Genomic DNA, 16,422 nt, shown 5'->3' with positions numbered 1-16,422 from the left:
CGCCTTCACATGGCATTCTTCTGTGTCCGAGTCTGCGTCTCTTCCTTCTTAGAAGGACAGCAGTCATATTGGATTAGGGTCCGCCCTAATCTAGCATGAACTCAATTTGATTACATCTGTAAAGACTCAATTTCTGAAAAAAGTTACATTCACAGCTGGGGGGAGTAGCACTGCCACCTATCTTTTAAGGTGACAGTTCAACCCACAACAGAGATAACAAACTCATATTTCTTGAATGAATCTAAGATGAAATGGACCCTTCCAGGACTTATGATGTAATCCAGCGGTCCATGAACCCGTCAGCTCTTTTATGGACTTATCGGTTCTTTGAGTTCTGCTGCTCAGCCTCCCTCCCACAGCCTGCGGAAACCAGTCAGATTTTCCAGAGCTTTCACTTGCTGGGAACCTGTCCTGAAAGAGTGAGAAAAATTATTCTCCCATTAGATATTGCATCCCACTCCCTTTGCCTCCAAAAAACCCTGGGCAGTTTTTTACACCTGCATAACAAAGTCCAATCTAACAAAGAACGGACGATCTGGATGTTATTAAATAGAAAGAATAAGAACATGAATCTAAGAGCCATTTCTTGCAAGACCCATGAGTCAGAGCACCAGGAAGAACACTTATTATCATGAAAAAAAACTTAAGTTTTTACTCACCAAAATTTTTTTTTCTGTTCTTCTTTATTTCATGTTAGTTTCAGGTATATAGTACAATGATTAGACATTTACATTATTTATAAAGTGATCCCCCAATCACTCTAGCACCCATCTGACACTACGCACAGCTATTACAATAATATCGACTATATACTCTTTGCTATGCTCTAAGTCCCCATGACTGTTTTGTAACTACTAATTTGTACTTCATCCCTTCACCTTTTAAACGCAGTCCCCCAACCCTCCTCCCCTCTGGCAATCACCAGTTTGTTCTCTGTATCTGTGAGTCTGTTTTCATTTAGTTTGTTCATTTCTTTTGTTCTTTAGATTCCGTATATAAGTGAAATCATATAGTATTTATCTTTCTCTGACTTATTTCACTCAGCATATAGTATTTATCTTTCTCTGACTTATTTCACTCAGCATAGATTCATCCATATCATGGCAAATGTTAAGATTTCATTTTTTTTTTAATGGCTGAGTAATATTCCATTGTATATACATACCATAAAGGTTTACCAGTATAATTACTTTCTTAAGAATCCTCCCTGCTTCCAGCACCCGCAGTTGAAGTCCTGGTCCTGGGACCACTGCATAAGGAAGAAAAAAAGAAAGTCGCAGTGATGTGGGGAAGAACTCAAACCAGCATCCGCTCCCACACCTTCCCTAGATCCCTAAGCCCCAATTCATGTTGAGTGTGAGCACACACTCAAGAAGGCATGTAAGCCAGCCCGCCATGCCTTTATTTTCTGCTGTTTTAGACAACCAATGTTTTAATTGCCCATTTCGATTCTCTATCAAACTTTTTCTGAGGAGGACCCCTCTCTGCCCATTGTGGGACATTATCAGTTGTAAAGGGTGCCCCTTGGTCTGAAGAAATGTAATCTGGTGGTACAAACTGGTGCAGTATTTTCCGTTCCAATCCTTTTACAGGATTTTGAACATTTGTATTTGCCACTGAAAATGCAAAACCTAGTTCAGAGTTAAGAGTCCGTTGGGACTCATTTACAGCCCACCCTCACCCAGGCTACTGGCATCGTCCAATGTAATCCACTTCCTTTGAAGTATCTTCCCCAGAGCCATCTGCTGTCTAACTCTTGTTGACAGACAACAGTTCTTGTTGGCATTTTGTACCTTACAGGGTGCAAGAAGACTATGTCTAGATTCAAACCATCTCTGCACTGCTCCAGCCCATGTCCACTCATGTCATGGGCCCAGGTGGCCACTTCAAGTGAGCACACTGAAAGGTGTCTACCTTCCAAACCTTCCACACTTGGGAGGGGGTTCTTCAGATGACATTAACATGTCCTACTTTGATGCACCTCTCAAATTCCCACAAGGATTTGCACATTCGTGCCCTGACTGGATGACTAGGCCATTGGCCACTGACTCCACTGGGCTGATCTGTTTTTACCTTCTTCCATCAGAGTGGTAGCCTTCCAAACAGGATATTGTCCATTCACTGTGGAACTGCCATCCATGAACCAAACAGCTCTTTGTTGGTCAGTAAAGAACTATCTATAGGGCACTGTCTAGGTGACAATAGAATCCAGCAGCTCCTCACACCATTCCGAAGTTGGTCCTAGGGGAAAAGAGGCTCCCTGCTCGTATCTCCTTGTGTTCCTTGGCAGCATGATCCTGTACAAACCATTCCCATTTTATTATCAAACTCTTTGGGGCACTACAATACCCATTAGAGCGTTTCTCTGATATCACTGAAGACGCTGTGGGTATTTCAGGTTTTATTTTATGTCATTTAGTCATAGGGAGTAGTTTCAATTTATATTTGAAAGCAAGGTAGTAAATGCCGCTCAAGTGGAAATTCTCTTGGTCAAAGTCACAGTAGTCATCACTAGGAGGTGTTCATGGGGTGTTGTCATCAGCCCCAGTCTACACTCCACATGGACTATTGCCAAGAAATCTGTCCCCGCTGGCACTCCAGCTTCTGTTTCACACTGCGTAGGTTCAGGCAATTGCACAGGTACACATTTAGCACATCCAATTAATGTGGCTTGATGGGTGGATTTATGTGCCTGTTTTACAAGATTAGGTAGAGACATGATCCCCAGTCAGATACAATGTCCATCCCCATAATATAATCAGGTAAAAGAAATATAGCCACTTCACATCAAGCCTGATCAAATGTACCAATTCTCCTACTAACTGTTACCTGAATTCCATCACCTCTTATGTTTCTAACTGTAGCCCCTATTAGGACTTCATCAACAGGTCTCAGTTTTACAATACTAGGTAGGGAAGTATCCCCCAATAGGACATAATATCCCTCCCCACAAAACATTAGGTAAAGGAGACACAACTTCTTTATGTCAAGCCTATTTAAATATCCCAACTTTCATAATCCTATCAACCATTACATTTTTCATGTTCTCTCAATCTCTTTGAGTCAGAGATTCAGCAACAGGCTTTAATACTATAGTTCATGGGAATCCCTTATCAAGGAATTCTAGAAACTTCTTTTCCACCCTGACCATTTTACCCACTTTTGTGCAAAAGGCTGTGAGTTCCCCCAGTGAGGGATCGAGCCAAGGGACCTGGGCCTTTTTGTCAATCTTTAACTTGATTAGTTGGCCTAACTGCTGTCCGTGGTCAGAATGCTTGTGTAATCTTAAGTTTGGCAGGCTCCACGATGCCTTCCTTCCTGGAAGGAAGCTACAGGTGTGCTGGGAAACTTGGCTGTTCGAGTTACGTCATGTTATGCAAGACTGGCCCACAAGGAAGGCTCTGGAAAAGCTGAGAGGTGCCCTGTGAGTAAGCCACGGGCCCAAGGTTTCCCCAACTGTTCCCGCACCCCAGATCTCTCCCAGGTCTGTGTCCATCTGTCTGTCCATTACAGACTGACAGCAACCTCAACTGTCTTTTTTCAATAGGGCGCAAATTAGGTGCCCATGAACTGCTCATAGCATCCACTGACTCCTTTAACATAAATGTCTACTTTAAAAGAAAAAGAAACCTATTCCTCAACAATGTCTTTTCTAGGAAGAGGAAAGAGATTCCTCGGCAGATGTCACCAGCCCAAGCTTTCCATAAACAAACCAGAGGAATTTCACAACGCTGGAAGCAAACATCTCAAAGCTCAGCAATCCAAGGGAGCTCCAGCTAAATGCTCCCAGCCAGCAGCTGGCATTGCCCAGAGGATGAGGAAAAGCTCCCTGGTGCTCTCTGATCCCTCCAGGGCTTCCAGGTCTGGACTGAGTCAGAAACTACCCTCTTCACTCAGAGGCTGAGCCCCCAGTCAGAACTGGCAAGAACTTCCTAACATTTTTATCCCCACATACCAGCACCACGAGGAGACCTCAGAGGGTCTGCCTTCTCCTCTGGCAGGCAGGTCTGAGTGCGACTGCCACTCAACCAGTCTCAGTAACCCAGAGGGGCTCAGGAACACAGCTGGGTTGGCAACACCCAGTTTGACCCTCTGCTTCCAAAACAGTTTGCCTCTGGAGGTTCTCACTTGCCCTGTCTCCTCCACCAGAACTTTAGCCATAGAAGAGGCAGTAGCTCGTTGAGAAGAGAAAACTTCAGTTTAGTAAAAAAACACAGATCATGACTAAAACATTTACATCCATGAGACAGGGGAAATCATGTAAAATCTATGTGCCAAACCCCGAATGGTCCATTAGGCAATTTAAAATGTCCAGGGGCAGTGCAAACAGGCTTTCCTGGGTTATACTGTGGACAGATGCGAAAAGTATGGTAGGTGCTTTTCATGGCCTTGTTAATATTTCCTCATCAATACTGATTCATAAATGCCATCACTTTGTCAGTGGACCAATGGTTTAATGCATGTACAGTAGTTAGGAGTGGAAACTTTAGAGTCTCCAGTAGAACTGTGTCCAAACCAGAGCTTTTTTTTTTTTTTTTTAAATCAAACCAATAATTGTCATATTTCCAATCTTGTTTTTCTTTTTATGAAGCCAATTCTTGGGTGTCTCTGGCCAGTTTTCCTGAATTATCAGCTGGGGAAATATCCCTTTGGACCATGACAGAAGTTTGACTGTTTGTTGTTGGTTCCTTTAAGGGCAGGATTCCATATAAAAATGTCACCGAGATGATTTCTTATAGCTTCCAAAGGGTCAAGTTCAGAATGCCCTGGATCTTAATAGCTAATCCATCCAATAATTCCTGAACATAGGGCTATGTCTAATTTTATTTATACTGGAAATAAGGAAGCCATGTTGCTTCCATAACATTCCAAAATCATGAGCTACTCTGAAGGCATATCGACTTGTCAGTATAAATGTTGGCCTTTTGCCCTTGGCTAAAATACAAGCCCAAGTGAGGACATATAATTCACATAAGTAGCCAAAGGTAAAAATGCTACCTCAACCACTTTGACAGGGATTATAACAGCATATCTAGCACAGTACCTACAATTTTTATTTTTAAATGTAAGCTGACTGTAAACCATGAGAAATCAGCACTACCCAAAGGAGTCTCTGACAGATACTCACAAGGGGTCAGGAGGTGATCTGTTAGTGCCAGGTAGTCAAAAGGAGCTTCGTATTGGAAGGGAAGAGTAGCTGGATTCAAGTTATGATGTGAAAGTTATGTGAGGTGACTGACTGAAAGATGCTGGGTGTGATGAGTACCCAGGAGAGCTTCTATTGCATGGGTTATGAAGATGGTTAAAGGGGATCTCACAATTTCTTCTGTGAGTATAATCAAGAGGGTAGTAGCAATAACAGATCTAAGGCAAGGGGAGTACTCGGTTGCTAACTATAATACCCTAGGGGTCTATGGTGATCACTGTCTTGGGATGAGTACCCCTTCCTTTTTGTGTACAAAAAAGGAATCTGATAATTGGGATGCCCAAGAGCTGAAGGGTTCAGTGAATTCTTTAAGGCTTTAAATGCTATGTCATCCTAGTCTTCCCATAAATTGGGTCAGGACTGTGATTCTTTAGTAAAACATACAGAGGCTTTGTCATGAGAAAGATTTGGGATCCAGTTTCAACAATAGCCAACTAGCCCAAGAAAATCTCTCAACCAACACTGTTTCGGGTCTTGGGAAACTTTGAGAAACTTGGCCCCATGAAGCCTACCTGGATACAGGCATAGTTCTTGCTCTGATATCAGATGTCCCAAATATTGAACCTGAATTTAGACATATTGTAATTTTTCTTTGAGGTTCTGGACAAACTGCCAACCTCATCCCTTGTTTTTTTACAGGTAAAATGGAGTGTCACTGGGACTAGTGCAAGGGATAATGAGGCCCCGAATCCTGTGATTTTTCTCTTATAGGCTTAATGCCTCAAAGGGCTTCATTACTTATGGGGTATTAATTCTGGGAAAGGGTTTGAGAGATCTATTTGAATCTGATTAGATGTATTGTGGATTCTGCCATCAGCTGATGGTTTTACCCAACTGGTCCAATAGGGACAAATGATTAGTGCTCTCAGATTCAGCTACAGTGTGGTCAGAAATGCTGAAGGGTCATTTAGTTCACCTGATTGGCTATTTTGACAGCTACTGTCAAGTTCTAGAGTTATTTCTTCCTTTCCAGAGAAATTCTAAAAGGATACTTCTCTAGAAGGCTCAGTCTAATAAATGAATAGGGGCAGAAGTGCAAAGAAAGGGTATTGTTAGGTTTGCCAAAGGAGGAATGCACAAGGCCAAAGGGATTAAGTTTACTGTGGCATGTAACAGCTAGGCTGAGCCGAACATGGCGTCAGCCCTGAATGTGAAGAGACTCAAAGCTTATATGGGGCTTAAGGCAGGCGTTTTCGACAGGAGTTTTCTGAGTGGGTAAATTGGCGGGTATAGTGGAAAGTCCCTTAGTCCAGTGAAAAAGGATGTGAGCATGTAGCTGTTGCCAACCTGGATGTTGCAAGGTCCAGTTCCCACATGAGGGGTAGGGGATAGGGCCCTCCTGGACCTAATATTCCAGCCTTTTGTTTTATAGAATAGGATGGTGACTCTTCCTTCCGTAGCTGCTTCCTGCTGAATAGGGGCGGTGGGATTTGGTAGTGAATGGTTGACGGGAGTGTGGTAGTGACTGGTAGTGTCTGCCATCCAGAGGGCTTGGTATTGTGACCCGGAGTGAAGTAGCATGACTTCTGCTAGGAACTGGTTAGTAAACGCGTGAAACGGTCCTGAAGGAGAGAAGAAATCTGGCGTAGTAGGCAAGGTCCCAAAACCAAAATGAAAAAAATCAAGGTTAGAGGCCCTATAAAGGGTAGGAGCCAGGTATCCCAAGATTTCGTCTGCCATTCTCTAATCTTGTTGTGGCTTTGTCCTTTAGTTTTCTAGCTGCATCTCTTACTAGTCCTGATTGGTTAACATAAAAACATTATTCCTCTAAAAAGAGACAGAAACCTCCTTTTCTAGGTGTCTGTAGGTCTAGCCCTCTTCTGTTTTGTAAAGTGATGGCCACTAGGGAGTCAATTTGATCCTGTAATTGAATTATACTTTTTGCAACTTCATCTAGGCTTTCCTGGAGATCATTGGATAATGCTTCAAAGTAATATAGAGTGTTGACAAGTCCCCCTATGCCTGTTCCAAGTCTAGTAGTAACATCCAGTGTGACTAAGAGTGGGATGACCTGAATAGTCCTTTTATGCCTTATATCTCTAGTGTGTGATGGGAACTGGTAGGGACTGATTACTGGGGGCTACATCTATATTTGGACAGAGGTAGACTAGAGTGCAAGTTCCAGTCCAGTTAGTGGGAAGGTAGAGATAAGTGCTAGTTCTACATAGAAAGAAGACTCCTTTGTTGGGTACACAAGTGGAAACATGTACGGAGAATAAATGAGTAAGAGGATAGGTTGTTCCTGTGTGTCCTGACTGGGGCTCGGAACTCCAGGCCATAAGAGTTGTAGCCATAGCAGCTCCAATCAAGGGGGGATAAATGAGTAGGAGAATTAGTAGGCTTGCAATGAAAGTGTTGGAGAACTATAGAGACAATTGTAATCCAAGGAGGGTATGGAACAGTTGTAAGAGGTTGCAAGGACTGTAGGGTAACCTGTGAAGCAGATGGGTTGTAGGAAGAGACCATTAGCCTCTGGGGAGACTCGGTAGTCTATCCGTTGAGTCCAGTGTCCATTTGGTAGTTGGGCTGTAACTGGTTGCATAGATTGGCGGGTAGGTGTCCTACAGATGTTGCTACTGGTCCTTGTGAAACAAAGGGGAGCCTTGGAAATTAAATGGGTATGTAGAGTTGTAGGTCCTATTACCAGTATGGACGGATGTGCGACCTTTGCAAGAGATTGGGTATAGGTATTGAAAAGATTAGAGGCTTGATTAGCCTATGCTGTGGAGTAACCTTCAAGTAGAGTATCTGCCCTTTCAAGGAAAATGGATCCTTTTTCTTTTTGATATGAAAGGGCTGTCTGTACATGGTCCCATTTGGTGAGAGGAATGGGGAGTGCAGAATATGCCGATGAAGCAGGGGAAAGGCAAAGTCAGCAGTCCTTGGCTAATGTAGGGCTGGACTTACTGAGAAGAGAACAGGTGGACTGAGAAAGCACTTAAGATGAGTAGAAGTGAGAAAGCTCTGTACAAAAGCTGAAGAGGAGGCAGATGATTGATGGGAGAGATGAGTTAATAGGGTGGAAATGGGAGGTGTCCTTGATCTATGTGATGAGGAACCTTGCCCCAAGGATCTACTAGGTGAATGATACTGGTCCATGAGAAATCAAAGTGTCCCTGTAAAAGTGATTCCTATAAAAAAAGTTAAAATGTTGAGACGGAGAAGAAAGGGAGACTGTGCTAAGGCTGAAAGCTGAAAGAATTTATTGAGGTAGTGGCTTATCTGTTCTGAACGAAGGGGAGAGGGGATAGAGACAGTAAAGTTCACTCATTTGTCCTCTTCTTCAGAAATTCGGGTTAGCCCAAGCTTTGTAGATCCGATGGAATAGCTGTGGTATTTGGGGGTGTCTGGTTGCACTTGTTCCCTTGTTGAACTATTGGAGATTCATTTTAGCCTGGAAAGATAAAACCAGGTTGGGTGTCCGGTAATCTTAGCTGCAATTGGCTGGTTAAAAGGACCTGATAGGGGCCTTGCCATCTAGGATTAAGATCATCTGAGTAGAGATCCTTAAGTAGGACCCAATCACCAGGAATTACAGGAATAGGTGGGAGATCTCCTGTGAACAGCTTTGGCAGGACGTGGTCTGCATGTTTTCTTAGAATTTGTCTAACTAGATTTAGTATGGGTATGTAACCTCCTAAGGGGGATGTTGTGGTTGAAGAGTTCCCTAGAAGGAAAGGTCTTCCATACATGAATTCAAAGGGGCTGAGAAAAGAGGGGGCCCGAGGGGAAGTGCTAACGCACATAAGGGCAAGGGGTACGAGCGAAGTCCAGGGTTCTTTAATCTCTAGACTAAGTTTAGTTAACTGAGTTTTTATTAAGTAGTTTTTCTACTTTTCCTGAGGATTGAGGTCAATAAGGAGTGTGTAAGTTCCACTGAATAATGAAGGTGAAGCTGACTTCCTGTGTTATTTATGAAGCCTTGGCCATTACCTGACTGTAGTGAGGCAGGTAGTCTGAAGTGAGGAATAATATCCTTTAGAAGTGCCTGGGTAACTTCAGAAGACTTCTCAGAGGTGGTAGGGAAAGCTTTGACTCGTCCTGAGTTGTCTACAAGGGTTGGTAAGTTTTCTTGTGGGGGGGAGGGGCATGTGTATAAAGCTGACTTGCCAATCTTGTCCAGGGTTGCTGTCTCTAGCCTGGTGGGAGGGTAAGGGGAGGAGACTATGGAGCAGATAGAGCAATTTCTTGTAATATCTCAAAAGAGAGTGTTAGTTATTACAGATAATGAGGGGTTTTAGGAGCTGTAAAAGTGGCCTAAATCCAATGTGTAGTGAGTTATGAATATCTTATAGGATATTTTGAGCTTAGCCCTATGGTAAAATATGCTTTCCTTTAGCCAAGGGTCTTCCTTACCCGATACTCTTTAGGAGAGTATTGTGGTGTGAGATGAGGAATAGCTAAGAGTTAGGAGGAAGCGGGTGGTTGCCACGTTGCCTTTTATGATGGGGTTGTTTCCTGCTTGGTGCCCCTTACAGCAAATTACTGCGGCTGACCCGGGGAGACGAGCAGCCTTAAGAAGTTTAAGAATTAAGGGGGCGTCGGTTATAGGAGAGCCTTTGGTGGTAAGAAATCCTCTTTCTTCCCAAATTGAGGTATGTGAATGGAAAATATGGAAGACATATTTGGAATCTATATAGTTAACCTCTTGTCCAAATGCTAAGGTTAACGCTCTGGTGAAGGCAATTAATTCTGCCTTTTGAGAGGTAGTCCCTACAGGAAGTGGATTAGATTCTAAGACCTCTGTGAGAGAGACTACTGCGTAGCCTGCCAATCTTTGCCTGTCCTGGGTGAAAGAACTACCATCATTAAACCAAGTGTGTGAGGCAATAGGTAAGGAAGAGTGTGTTATATTTGGGAAATAGGGAGTCTTAAGGTTGAAGATTTCTATGCTAGAGTAACATGGGGGACATTCAATAAAGATTATGTGAAAGTTTGTATCCTAAAGGGAAGGAGATTTTGGGTCGCTTTGCGTTATGGGGTCAGAGAGGTTATTTGAAGAATAGACTGTGATGGGTTGTCTGGATGTGAGTTTCTGACTTTCAAGTTAGAAGAGTGGCCGCTGACATTTAGACTGGCTGGCCAGCCCCAAACTGTGGTATCTAATTGTTTTGACAGATAGGTGACTATCTGAGTGTCAGGTCCCTGAACTTATCCTAAAAGACCAAGTGCTATTCCTTTCCTCTCTGTAAAGTTTAAAAGTTTTAATGAGGTTGGGAAGGGCAAGAGCTGGGGCTGATATAAGGGCCTGCTGTAACTTCCAGAAATAAGGGCTAATATTAATGGTTGAAGGAACTTTAGAGGCCTGATATAAAGGGCGAGCTAGAATGCTGAAGTTAGAGACCCAAATACGGAAAAACCCAGCTAAACCGTGGAAAGAAATGAGGTCCTTTCTGTCTAAAGCAATGGCACTATGTTGTGCAGGAATGGAGAGACTAAGATAAATGACTTGAGGAAGAAAGTTGGGCCTTCTTAAGAGACACTCGATATCCATTTTCAGCTAAATGATTTAGGAGACTAGCTGTGTGTTTATAAGAAAGAATAAGATGGGCTACAAAGGAGATCATCTACATAGTGGAGAAGAGTGCTGGGATGGAGAGCTAGTTTTGCTAGATCTGATGCTAAAGCTTGTCCAAAGAAATGGGGATTATCCCAGAAACCCTGGGGAAGGCGAGTTATTGGGACTGATGAGTAAAAGGATCTGTCCAGGTAAAAGCAAAGAGATTCTGAGAGTCTGGGTGTAGAGGAATGGTGAAGAATGCATCTTTTAGGTCAATTACAGTAAAACAGGAAGTGTTTGGGGGAATAAGGGATAGCATGGTATAAGAGTTGGGTACTTCTGGGAGGATTGGGAGAACTGCCTGGTTTATGATGCGGTAATTAATTTGGGAAGAAATCCTGGACTAAGGTGATCTGAGCCATCTGGCTTTTTGACAGGTAAGATAGGGGTGTTGTATGGGGAGTGAGTGGGTCGTAGATTTGGAGATAGAAGGCGCTGTATAATGGGTTGGAGGCCTCGTCTGCTTTCTAAGGATAAGGGGTTATTGGGGTTGACAGGGATGTTGAAGGGTCTTTTAGTTTTATGCGGCTAGGAGAATGGTGTTGAGCTACTGAAGAAGTGGACGTATCCTAGACCTTGGGTGTGACTGGAGAAGTTGGGACAGGGAATGTATCTGGTTTGGGCTCAGTGAGGAGGAGGAATGGGTCTGAATTAGAAGTGGGAGAGAGAAGCGTAAGGGAAGCTCTGAATTTTGATAAAATGTCTCTGCCAAGGATTGGGGTTGGGCACCTAGGAAGGACTAGGAATGAGTGACTGAAAAGTGTTCCTAGTAACAGACAATTTAGGAAGGGTGCAGTTAGAGGCTTGGAGATAAGATCAACCCCTACAATGGAGACTTGAGGTGGGAAGATAGGACCTGCAATTCAGGTAAGGCAGAGTAAGTGGCCCCTGTATCAACAAGAAAGGAGATTGGCTTACCTGCTACTAGCAGAGTTACCCTGGGCTTCGAAGGAGTGATTGGTGTAGGGGCTGTGGGGTCCAGGCACCCTCAGTCATCAATGGCAAGGCCTAGTAGGCTGGGCAGGTTGAGGTTGTTGTTCCAGCTTTTTGGAGGGAATAGATGTGACCCTTCCTTGAAGGGGTAGGTCACAGTCAACTTTCCAGTGACCTTTATTGCCGCAGTGTGGAAAAGGGCCTGGAGGAGGACAAGGATTAGGGCAACCTATGGCCCAGTGTCCCTCCTTGCCACACTTAAAGTAGGGGCCTGGAGGGTTCTGCCTTAGGGAGTTGCTTATTTTTGCAGGAGCCTTGAATAGCTGCCACCAGCATCTGGCATTTAGCCTGATCTTTTTCAAGCTTTTTATTTCTTGTTTCCTCATCTCTATTATTGAAAACCTTAAAGGCAATGTTTAAGAGGTCCCTTTGTGGGGTTTGAGGGCCATCTTCCAGCCTTTGTGATTTGCATCCGATGACATGAGCCAATTGGGAAATGATATGAGGATTTAGGAAGAGGAGAACTGCTGAATAGGGATCTAGTTTTGTGCATTTTTGGAGATCCTCTGTTAAGCAAGAAAGAAAGAGGACGAGATTCTTGGCTGGACTTTGGCTGATCTTTTTGAGTTTTTCATAATTCACTGCCTTCTGTGCTGATTTTTGGAGTCCTGCTATGAGGCAAGTTACCATGTGATTTCGGTGTCGGTGGCCTGGGGAATCTATCTGGTAGTTCCAGCTGGGATCCTGTCTAGGAACTGTTACTGCTCCCACTGGCTGTTGATTGTCTTGCTGGTGGAGGTTATCAGCTTGACTCTGAGCGGCTAGCCAGACTCTCTCTTTTTCTTCAGGGGAGAGTGGAAGAAACAATAATGTAGAGGTCATGCCAGGTAAGATCATAGGATTGAGTTAGATATTCAAATTCCTTAATATAAGTGGTAGGGTTGATGGAGAAAGACCCCAACTTTTTCTCAATCTGAGAGGTCGGCCATGGAGAAAAGGATAGGAACACGGACTATACCCTCAGTTCCTGCAAACTTCCTTAAAGAAAATACAGTGGCAGGTTCCTGAGGATGAGTTTGAGAATGTGTGTGTGGGGAAGGAGGGTTCTGAGGGATCTGGGCTGGATCTGAGAGGAAAGAATGGGGGTGTCTTCTGGGGGGGAGTTGGCTGAAAGAGGAACATATGGGGGTGGGGGGCCTAGGGGGTGTTAGCCTGTGATCGGTGGGATTGAAAGAAGTCTTGGTTTCAGAGTTAAGGGAAATAGTCTGGAGTGAAGAAGTAAAATGTGATAAATAGAGCAAGATTTACAAAGAGAAGGCCTGGACATGGGGAACTTCAGACTACTTTCCATTGCAGTGACAGAAGTTGTCAAGATCTCGTAAGTCAAAGGTGCCTGTTCTCAGGCTATTGAAAGCCATTATCCAATTTATATTGTAGACAAGCAGTGTTATAATAGAAGATGAGACGCTGGGTTTGATATCACCCTCAAGGCTGAGGTTGCTTAGGTTCCTTAAAAGGCAGCCAAGAGAGATGGTTTTGGAGGGGGTTGAGGGTGTGTTCCCCATGATGAAGAGGATGAGGACGATAAGGAAAAAGAGAAGGGCGAATGGAAGACCACAATAGAGGGAACAGCTCTTTGGGTGGATGGCCAGACAAAGAGTCTGTCTGGTAGAGGAGAGGGGTCCTTTCAGAGCTGGATGTCCCTAGTTCAGAAAGATCTCATGCCAGGAGGCCAAAGAGTCTTCTGACCTAGCGTTAGGTTTTGCCAGAGAATGAGAGACAGAAGACCTGCGAAGAGGCGGATAACCATTCACCAGAAAATTAGGTGACCGATGCGGACTGGCAGGTCAGCAATGAAAAGGTGAAGCTCCTGACTCGCCGTCCTCCCTGGCTGGGTTCGAGGATTTGGGAAGTTAAGGCTAAACCCCTCAGTGCCCGAGGAAGAGGTAGGATCCGAGGTAAGCCCAGGCGAGCTGCCACAGCCCACTGCTTTCTGGGTTGCAAATCAATAACCTCAGGACCCAGAGGAATGGCCACTAAGCCTGTACCAAATCCTCCCTGGTTTCGGCACCAAATGTTATGTTCATTGAAGGAGGAACGCACAAGGCCAAAGGGATTAAGTAAAGTTTATTGTGGCATAGTAACAGCAAGGCTGAGCCGAAGATGTCGTCAGCCCCGAATGTGAAGAGACTTGAAATTTATATGGGGATTTAAGGCGGGCATGTTCAGTGGGAGTTTTCTGGGCAGGTAAATTGGCAGGTATAGTGGAAAGTCTTAGTCCAGTGAAACAGGATGTGGACATGTAGCTGTTGCCAACCTGGATGTTGCAAGGTCCAGTCCTCACATGAGGGGTAGGGGATAGGGCCCTCCTGGACCTAAAAAGTATGTCTCTCTTAAAAGGCCTAAACAAAAGTGATAGGTTCAGAAACCTGTTGAGGTTTACTTAAGATCCAACAATTAGAACTGTTTTATTACTCCCAGGCAGGGCTGCTTTACAGTAGTGGGGTTGAGCTCAGGACAGAGATTCATTTCCAATCTGGAGAAAAACCCCTATAGTTCTTGGATCCAAGTCATTGGGGATTAGGGGAACCTTGGGAAGGCTGATTACAAGGCTGCAGGTGCTTGAAGCGCTGAAATCTTTTACAATGTCCTGGCTCTTTATAATAACATTAGAAGCCAGGAGGCCTTTGCTTTTGTATAGGGGCCTTCACCTGCTGGAGCTGAAAATCAAAATTCTTAGCAGTTTTACTTCTAGGTGACTCATTTAAGATGCGAGCCAGTTTACTTGTCAAACTGACCAAATCTAGAGTGGACTTGGTTTCCCATTCTATCCTGGTCCTTTTAATTAAAAGGGAAAGGTCTCTGTTCAGCCCATTAACAGTTAAAAGCTACCTGAGTGGAATCAATATCTGAAGGAAGGCCGGAATTTTGTTGAAAGATGATCTAAAATAGATTATAATAGTCATGAACAGAATCATTATGCTTTTGTGAGCAGGCCTGAATTTTGTTCCAATCTATAGGCTTTAGAAAGCCTACTAGAATTGCTCAGTGGAGGTCTATAGCGAGTTTTCTAGCATTTTGCCAAAATTGGAGTTTGTTTGTTTTTTTTTAATCCCTTTCAGGATGTTCCTATCCAGCCAGTCTCATCCAATGCAGAGCTTGGTCTTCACTGACTAGCAAATAAACTAGCTTATATAAATCGGAAAACCCAGGCTGATAGGTTTCTTCAGTTACCTTAGTAAATTCTATAACTATGGCTCATAATTAAGCTTTAGCCCAAAGAACATGTGAAGCTGGAGGTCTATAAGGATCCTCAGAGGGCTGCACTTTAAGTTCAGAGAAAGTCACCAGAGGTGGAGCTGCAGGCAAGAAGCTGGTAGTGCAAGGCCAGACAGTGTCAAAGGAGAATTTGAAGAACCAAAGGGCTCTGGAGCAGGAGCCTGAGGCAAAGGAATGGAGGGGAAAAGGCAAGACAGTGCTGGAAGGGAGGAACACGAGGCTCTTGAAGCCATCTTCTGTCTCTTTAAAAATTCAGTGGCTTCAGTTAATTCTAAAATTCTACTGCGCAATGAAGGAACTTAAGATTCTTGGTAAGCCTCAAATAATATTCAAAATAGGGATTCTGTTCATCTTTGCCAATTTTAGCACTAGGATTGTCTAATTTGGTCTTAAGAAAAAAAGTTTGGGAAATCTCAAAGGTTCCCTGTAACAGCAGCCATTGATATTCTAAATTACTTTTGGTCAGATAAGTCCATTTACTTAAATATGCACAGGACGAGTGACCACGGCCTTTAAACATAATTTCAGCGGGAGTGCCTTTAAGAGAGACATTCTAAAGATAACTGAGTTCCCATTTTCAGAGGCTTTTCTCTAGATCAAGGACCTCAAACAGCCTAAAACCTGCACATTAAAAAAGTTTAGTCGAGACAATGTGCTCCAGGAAGACACACAATAAAGGCTGAGGCAGAACTTCAAACCAGGCTGAAAAACTAGTGCAGCCCCACGGGAAGCAGCCTAATCTCCCGAGGGCAGGAGTCCCTAACCCCTGGGAAGCCGATGGGTACCAGTCCACGGCCTGTTAGAAAACCGGCTGCAGCTTCATCTGTGTTTGCAACTGCTCCCCAGCGCTAGCATCACTGCCTCAGCTCCATCTCAGCTCATTGGGCATTAGACTCTCATAGGAGCACCACTCCCTGGGGCCAAAAATCGGGTGCGGGAACAGTCGTTTGTGAGTGTGGAACTAGCTCACAAACAAGGCTTGGTAATAAAACAAAACAAAAAAACTTGAAACAGTTCTCAAAGCCTGGAGAGCTTCAGAACAAGTGGCGGAAGCTCAGTTCCAAAAGACTTACCCTTTCCAGCTCCCGAACTGGAGAGAAGACAGTGAGCTCAAAACAGGTCTGTGGGCACCAGCACCTGTTTGCTCCCCAGTTGGGAGCTATAAGGGTTTCTTCTATGGATTCCAGAGGACCCCAAATTTTGTCCATAAACAAAAGTAGACTAGGTATCGCCTCACCAAAGAGGATTTATTGGCGGGGGGGCGGGGGGAGTAGAAATGCAATCTTCACCACACACGTGGTGAACCGTACGCAAACCCTGCCAGGACAAAGATGGAGGAAGTACTTTGTAGAGAAGCATAGGAAGTTAAGGGGAGGGGGCTGATCCAACCATGGAGCTCTGTTGTAACCCTAGAAAACTTCCTGTAGGACTTTCCTGACAGGGT

At 44.1% G+C, this 16,422-nt stretch overlaps 1 long non-coding RNA gene across 1 annotated transcript; it reads right to left on the bottom strand.

The window, feature by feature from the left end:
* Positions 1–156: 156 nt before the first annotated feature.
* On the bottom strand, positions 157–16,395 carry LOC105303333. The gene is made up of 3 exons (XR_896910.2): positions 16,052–16,395; positions 1,166–1,249; positions 157–411 (listed from the first exon to the last, which is right to left on the bottom strand). It is a non-coding gene; the product is annotated as an uncharacterized LOC105303333 (long non-coding RNA).
* Positions 16,396–16,422: the final 27 nt, after the last annotated feature.

Source organism: Pteropus vampyrus, unplaced genomic scaffold, assembly GCF_000151845.1.
Source record: "Pteropus vampyrus isolate Shadow unplaced genomic scaffold, Pvam_2.0 Scaffold303, whole genome shotgun sequence".
Taxonomy (NCBI): Eukaryota; Metazoa; Chordata; class Mammalia; order Chiroptera; family Pteropodidae; genus Pteropus; species Pteropus vampyrus.
The sequence above is the reverse complement of the archived record's forward strand: the minus strand, read 5'-3'. Positions and strand labels throughout refer to the sequence as shown.